Consider the following 8,425-nt stretch of genomic DNA (forward strand, 5'->3'; position numbering starts at 1 on the left):
TTTTTATGTGGACAACTTTCGGTTTCGGTTTCTAGGCGCCGAGGTTGGACAGTGACGTAGCAGTGTAGGGGGCTTGCTCACGTAACCACACAAGGCTGTGACGCACTTAGCCAGGAACACGCCCTACTGTGGCCAGGAAGCGATCGAAACTCGGCGAGTGATGCAGCAACCGATGGTTTGCCGGTACGTACAGTCGCGCTGAATATGACTTGCAACACGGGAGCGCGTGGCCTCGCGAGTTTAAAGATTTCGCATGGCTACAACTTGCTTCATTTCTGTAACTAAATATTATTTTCTTATTTGGGAACATCCTCCAGTAAGATAACAGCGTTTAGTTGCAGAATTAAGCGCTAGTGGAAGGAATGCGCAATACTTAAACTCGTGAGGTCATGCGCTCCCGTGTTTCAAGTCATATTGAGCGCGACTGTACGTTGCAGAGGTGGCGGAGGTCCGGAGGTCACTCACATCACCACAGCAGATCTGGTGTGCCGTTACTACGACTTTCGTTGCCCCTCCCATAGAGCTACGTCAGTGTTGGCGCGCTAGCGATGGGTCTCGATCGGGAGAATGGGCATTTAGGCACACTTTGGAAGTGAACTAAAATATATTGTAAACGTTTGCAGTGTCCGACCCTTCGTGTGGAGTGTCCTTGCATACAGAGGAAACCCACAACAGGCTTGTGATAGCCTCGAAGTTTGATGGCACCACCCCTTTAAGTGGTAACGCAGGCCGACTAAAGCAAACAAAAAGTTATGCTGGTCAAACAAAGACATGTTTGCTTGTCTACCCTAATATTGCAGGCCGTATACTGACCTACAGTATTGTGAAAATAACTAAAGAAGTGAATAGCTCAGCTCGGCTTTTATTTACTTATTGTTGTTGAGGCGCACAGCGAGCTTGTACAACACGGCGTGCCGTCGAGCAGATTATCATACGCAGTCATGATGAGTCCACAACCCTGCCTGTGGAAGAAACATCGTGTGCTAGCCAGCGTGTTCTGGCAAAGCCCGATAAATTACGATTGCTCGGACCGAATGGGCTAGAAGAGACCTTACACTCACAGAAAAGATCGAGTAAAAAGGGCGTCTTTTTGTCCCACAACAGTAATCGTCATCTGGCTTGCTTGCGTTTCCTTTCTTGAAAACTCGGCGCTGGCCACTTTTCTACCGAGAATGCTACGTCACGCTGATAGCGCACATGCCGTTCGTGACCAGAAAGTGCCAGGCACGCGGCGGTAATGCAAGGAAACGAAGGCAAAATAAATGACGATTATTGCTGTGGGACAAAAAGACGCCCTTTTTACTCCATCTTTTCTGTGAGTTTACCCACAAGAGCTCGCAGAATGATTGCAAAGACGAACATACCTAATCGTCAACGCGCCTCTTCGGCTGTCACAGGCTGGCAGTGTTTGATGACCAGAGGCACGAAGCAAGTTTGTTAATGGCTGACAATGGAACTGACTTTTTTTAATATACAGCGGACAAAGCATGTGTAACGCATGCAAACATATACTCGCCTGCTACGCTGCAGGAGGTTTCTATATATATCCCACGAAGGTTTTGTAACAGTTCTTCATTCGTCGAGGTTCGCGCGCAGACATGGCAGAACGTGCCAGACGCGACCGGAATGAGCCACTTAGTGCGACGGGGTAATAGGAAGAGGGCATAATCTATGGAATTGTCACACTCGATCTTGTCACCGGGACTTTCAGCCTGGCCGATAAAGCATTCCCAGCTGCATCCTGACCTGCTAACGCACGTAAAATACGCCTTTCAACGAGAGAAACAAAAAGCAACGGAAACCGTAGTGCGTTCACATGTGTCGAATCCTACCTCTACGGGGCACACATGCCAAACTCGCCTCCGCAAGCTGCACGGGTGCATGTGTTCGCGTTTGCACTTCAGCAAACTGTGTCGCGGTGTGCTCCTGCAGGGCTCGTTCGCCGGTTACTGAGAAAACGCTCGTCGCAGGCCTAAAACAAGAAAAAAAAAACGGTGCGTACACTGAAATATGAAGGCCAATGTGTCGGTGGGATCATCTGCGTAAGCTGTGAGGCTAATTCCAGCGATATGCCGGACTGTTGTCTTTTGTAGCTGGAGGTTAACGAGGTATGCTTTTGACGGTTCTTAATGGTTGGTTTAAGTCGCAACGTAACGATTTCGGCAGAGGCGTCGGGCAATTATAGAAATTGAGGTGTCGTGGTTCAGATGATTGACTGCGTTGCGATTTCTTCATTGCGATTGTGTGCAGTGATTCCTTCGAGACTAAGGATATTGGCTTTCCCGTCATCCATCCGAAATGTGAAGAGTGCTTAACGGGGAAGGTTTCCTAATATTGCTTTACCTAATTCTTTCGAGAATACTCGCATAACTAATATGGAGTGATAATTACTGAGACAGCCATTGTCACCAATGAGTACCATGAATAATTTAGCCATTTTCGTGCTCTACGAAACAACAGCAGATGAAGCTGATGCATTTCCGAAGAAAAGTGCTTGTGCCAACGTCTTCTTACATCATTTGTTTATTTACATAGGATGCCTAATTGAGTTTCATGTTACATAGGATGCCTAATGAGTTTCATGTCAAGCAGGATATGTCACTGAGATATATAGGGTGACTGAATCCACTTGATTAGTTCGTGGAAATGTCAAGCTGCCCTCTATCATGCCAATAACAGTGTTTACCTGGCGTTCCCTTACCACAGACCGGCGGTATCGTCTAGTTTATTTCATTGTTGCATGTCTCCTATTAGCATAAATATGCGCTCCCACATTCTCTTCGGACGCAGGGCGAGCTTCAACGGCGCAAGAGGCCCAGCCATGTCTCGATGGTTCACCACGTGCACACTATTGGTAAGCACTGGCTTGTGCGCCACAACGATTTTCGTCGTCCGATGGAAACGAAAAATAGTTTGTCCGGCCATTCTATCGAGTGGAGTTTCTTAAAACAGTAAGCTCGAGTGCACACCTCACTCACTGAAACACACTTTCTTATGAAAGTCGAAATTTTCTCATTTTCGGAAATATTTTTATGTGATGTGGCACATGAAATTCCTTCCAGACGCCACATTCAGAAAGGCTGCTGCTACATGAGCTCAGACGTGCCGGGAGTCCATCGACGTAAATGAATGGTTCTGCTCACTGGCGTAGCAGGGGTGGCGGTTGAAACGCCGAATTTTTCACTGTTACATGTGTATGTATACACGCACACGTACAAACACACGCATGGTCAAAGTACATAAAGACTAGTTAAACAGAGAAATGGATTCTATTTTGTCAAGAGACAAAATACAGGGTGATTCTTCTAGAAGTGACCTATTTCATTCGGCTGTAGTTTCCTGACAAGTTATCCGATTTTAATGCGGTTCGGGGCAAAAGATTAAGGAAGGATGGAAATGTGCCGGGCCCGTCCCGTTCCTTGATGTGCAACGCCGAGAAAGAAGAATCAATAAGAAATAACAAAAACAGCGACATTCAGCGAAATTCTCTACAATTGCGACGCAGGGCGCGCGCAAATGCGCATGCGTCAAGGCGACGCGGCGTGGTGCGCGCGTGGGAGTGCTGTTTACTTCCGCCGCCACTGGCTGACGCGAACGCTGGGCCGGACTCCTTCCTCATATAGCATTTTGCGGTTTTCATTATTTCTTTTTTTTTCGGCGATGCAAAAAGGGACGCGCCGCTAAATTTTTATGCTTCCTGAATGTTTTGCCGCAAACCATATGAAGATCGGATACTTTGTAACAAAACTTCAGCCCAATCAAATAGGTCAGTTCTAAAAGAATCACGCTATAGAATTTTGCTGAGCTATTCAAATTGATGAATAGAAATCAAAGCCAGTTCCACGCCTGCGCAATCTGATTAAAGAGTGGAGCTGGCAAGCAAGCGCCACCACCGGGCGGAAGCAGATTGCGTTCTTTCTTCATTATGCCTTTTGGGCTAAATGCATCAAAAAGGTGTCAAGATAGCGCTAGCAGACACGGACGAGGAAGGCACAGTGGGACGAGCTCTCATCCCGCCGTGTCTGCTGAGCATGACACCTTTTGATGGTGCTTTCATTATCTTCCTTCATGATCTTCTTTCTGTCCTGTTTCATTCTTCCTCTATTGCCATCTCTCCTCCTTCCCTTCCTCCTCACCCTCACTACTCTCTCCCACCTCTTGCTATAACCTCCTTTCCCTTTTCTTCACCCTCAAGTCAGTCCTCATTCTCACTTCCCTTTCCCTCGCTAAACACAAGGCTATGCCGTGCTTTATCCTCTCCCCTCCTCCTTCCCTTCGCCCTCACTTCCCTTTGCCGCCCCCTCGCTATGTATTTCTCTCTCTGTCTTTCTTTGTTTATCTCTATTTCTCTCTTTCTTTCTGTTTGCTCTGTCTTTTTTGTGTCTGTTTCTTTCTATCTCGTTCTCTGTCTGTCTTTCTCTCTTTTTAGATGTGGAGCATCTTATAGCGGAGTTCAATCCGGTGGTGGTGGCGGTGGTGTGCGGCGTGACCACCGTTACTGCGCATGCGCAAGCCATCTCCACACACATCCTCTCCCACTCCACCCCCTCTCCCACTCCCCTCTCCCTTCTCTCCCCTCCCCCTCTACTCTTTCCCTCTCTCCCCCTCTCTCCTCCCCCTCTCCGCTCCCCCTCTGAAACGCGGGCTCTACATGCCGAAACGCTGCTTCGCATCGCCTCATGGTCGCCTTTAGCGGGAGATGGTGTGATTTTTTTTCTCTTCCCTTTCTCTCTACTTCTACCCCCCCCCCTTTTCTGTGCTCGTTCTCTCGCCCCCACCGATTTACTGCATCCGACGCCGGACAAATCGGGGCAGCGTGAGAGCGCGCGCCGCGCGCACGTGTTCGGGGAGCGAAGCAGAGGGTGAAAAAGAGCACGAAGAGAGCGAGCGCCGGCCGTGTTATTACGTTGCACGCGCTAGGCGCAGCTGTGCGTTCGAAGGTAGAGGCCGTTTGTGATGATGACTGTTTGTTGTCGAAGCGGCACGGAGTTTTGCCAAGCTTAAAGGGCTCTCCTGTTAAATGTAAACTTGGCGATATAAGAAACTACAACGTCGAAACCACAGAGACCGCAGTAAAAAAAAAAGGCGGCAGCATCAAGACATGTAAAGGCAAACTATGTATTGACAGCACGATAATGAATGCCGTCAAAGGTAAGCACCGCAACACTGTTAACATTTTTAATGACACAGTGAAGGTGGTTGAGGACTTTTGCTAAAAGCTACATACAGCTCAAATGTTAATCGTCCTGCTCCAAGTGAAAGCAAAATCGGTCATTACACCGATGTTCCAAGCATAAATATCGATAAGGTTAGAAACGCCCTACCACAGTAAAACAGCTGGAGAATATGGCATAACAAACGATTTCATTAAATATAGTGGATACTTTATACGTAAGAAGCTTGCTTCATTCACATTATGTCTTAAAAATTTCAATGTACCAGAGTTGAAAAACTCCACTATTTTACTAATACACAAAAAGGATGACGTGAAAGACTTGAACAAGTGAGCAAGCAGCCTTCTTTCAGCATTAGACAATATATTCTCGAGGATAATTTCGAACAGTATAACCTAGAGCACAAGCTGACTTCAGTAAAGGATACTGTATACCATGGATCACCTTCATGCGATTGATCAAATAATTGATACAATTAACTGCCGAAAAAAATCCAACCAGCTCCACTTCCAGCGAACATTGTCGCAACTGCGAAGCTTCGTCAGGCGATGTACGTCTTTCTAGTCTTCCTTTCGTTGGCGCTTAGCTTCGGCCTCTCTTGCGCGAACATCGCGGTGGGCTCGGCGACGGTTGGCATGACACTCACGTCGAGCGGCTTCGTCATCGGGAGAACGAGAAGTGTTCGCCATTCTGAAAGCGCCGACTCCTGAACACTGACACGCACTTTTATACTGCACTGAGCCTCACCCCGTCTTGGCGCGTTTTTCGAAGGTTCACCCCTCCTCTGAGCCTCGACATCCTCCTCCCTCGCCTCTCGCAGCACGGCGCAGCCCTCCCCTTCCTACCGAGGCTCACTCACTGCGAGGCCACGTGATCACCACTACGCCGACACATGAAAGCCTCGACTAAGAGCAGCTTCGCTCTTAAAAACTCCCCATATGGCGTATACGAAAGGGCATTCGACTCGGCAGAAATACCAGCGGTGCGTTGGCGAGGGGTACATGAAACATGTGTGCACACCATAGTCAATATGTACAGAGACTCCGCAGCTACTCTTCAAGAAAAGCAGGAAAATCCCGATCGAGAAAGGCTTTTCTAGAAGAAAAATCCCTCGCATTGTGGGAATCGGTTTCTTGCGAAGCAGTCAGCGAGTACTTCTATGCTGTATTTTATGGCTTTGAGCCAAGCGTTACGAGGTGGATCGACGTGCTTTGTACGTGTAGTAGCTGTGTGCACATAATGGGCTTACCAGGCATGTCGACAACTTTAATAATAATGTGATATCATGATATCATTTTGGTCCTAATTTTTATTCTTTCCATTCGTCGGGTCAACGCTGCCCATGTCGCTTTTTCTTAACGCTCTCGCATTTAAACGACCAATGTCTCTTCTCGCCGTTCCTGTGTATATATTAACTGTCAGTCACCTGTGGCGCATGCCCGTACACCGCAGCCCATGGTAAACGGGTATGCGCCCACACATGTCTGGAGAAAAGGGTTCGACGACGTACGCGGAAGGATTTTCACGTTATTCATATCATGACCCAACAGTCATATTCGTCAAATCCTCTTACCCTCCCATGCCAATTTTGGTCTACACCAAGTTTAAGGGGGCGATCATGAGCGCACCCAGACGTAGGCGGCTAGATGGTAGATACGTAGATAGAAACGCTCAAAGTGTCAAAGGTTCGCTAAGAAATGGTTCGCATTTAATATTGAAGCGACTAGACTGGGAAGAAATAGAATCGAAGATTAACGCAGAATATCTTAGCGATTGCAGACGACATCGTGATCTTCAGTAATGACGGCGACGAATTACAAAAAATGATTGAGGAATTAGAGGGAGTCTCAACGTAAGGTTGCAGAAGACAAAGACAATGCTAGGTGGTCTGGCGATAGACAACCGGAGCGTGATAGAATTCGTGATAGACAACCGGACCCTTGAATCGGTGAGAGTATCTAGGCCACTTATCAAGAGGGGAGCCTACTCGTGTAATGCAAACCCACACGAAGAATAAAGATGGGCTGGTGCGCATACGGCAGGCACTCTAACTCCTGACCGTTAACTAAAGCCGAAAGCGTTGAACTATTGTATTTTGCCAGTTCCAACATATTGGGCCTGGAGAATAGCAATGTAACTCGAAAAGAAGCTAAGGACCACCCACTAAATGCACAACAGAAGTGCGCAATAGAACGAAATGTGATGTAAGTGCAACCTTAAGTGACACAGCAGAGTGAATCAGAGAGCAAACAGCCGATATATTAAAAGGGAAAAAAATGGAGGTCACGTCATGACGACAGATGGTCAGTTAGAACATCGGAATGGACACTAAGGACGGCAAAGGGTTGGATGGAGCGAAGAAATTACGAAATTTTCGGACATAGCACGGAATGAGTCCGCAGGGGAGATAATTGGGAGGGATCCTATCGGATCTGAGACAGGCTGATTATGGCGATGTCGATGACAAATGCTTGGGACGCTGCAAGCAGCTACTATCATCTTTTGAAAGTTCAATAAACATCACTTTGTAAGAATCTAGTTTCAATGAGAAATTGTTCGGTGTGTTTCGAATGTGCAGGGAAGCTTTCTCAATTTCCAGGTGGTCGGTGGCGGCATCGGAGGCTTAGTGGGGCTACGGAATGTACGCTTTAGTTGCGTACAGGCAGCAGCAAGAAAGAAAACCGCACATCATCTTCATACTCGCCGACGACCTGGTGAGTCACGGGAGTCAACATAACCATTAATGGCACGCGACTGTGGTCTGACGGGGGTGCTATTAGCGCTATATAACCGAGTAACACGGTGAAACGCAGTCCGGAATACCGGATCGCGTTTACCGTGTTACCGGTATTTTAGTGAAGTTTTGTTTCGAATCAAATCAAATGTTATATTACATTATATATACAGATAACAAACACTGGACGGACCTGTAGCCAAAGGCTATGGAAGGTCCGATAAAAAATGCCTAAGAAATCCTTGCACAGCAAGGAATAAAAAAAATTCGGCAGATCCCACGCGTTGTGGCAGTCGGTTTCATTCGAAGCAGTCAGCGAGTACTTCTGTGCTGTATTTTATGGCTTTATGGCTTTAAGCCAAGCGCTACGAGGTGCATCGACGTGTTTTTGCAAGTGTAGTAGCTGTGTGCCCATCGTGGGCTTACCAGGCACGTCGGACAACACTGGCGTTTAAAAGGTAACTTATGGTGCGACGTAACGTCAGCCCTCACGTTAGAGTACATACGTCAGTATTAT

The sequence above is a fragment of the Rhipicephalus sanguineus genome, chromosome 3 (assembly GCF_013339695.2).
Source record: "Rhipicephalus sanguineus isolate Rsan-2018 chromosome 3, BIME_Rsan_1.4, whole genome shotgun sequence".
NCBI classification, from domain to species: domain Eukaryota; kingdom Metazoa; phylum Arthropoda; class Arachnida; order Ixodida; family Ixodidae; genus Rhipicephalus; species Rhipicephalus sanguineus.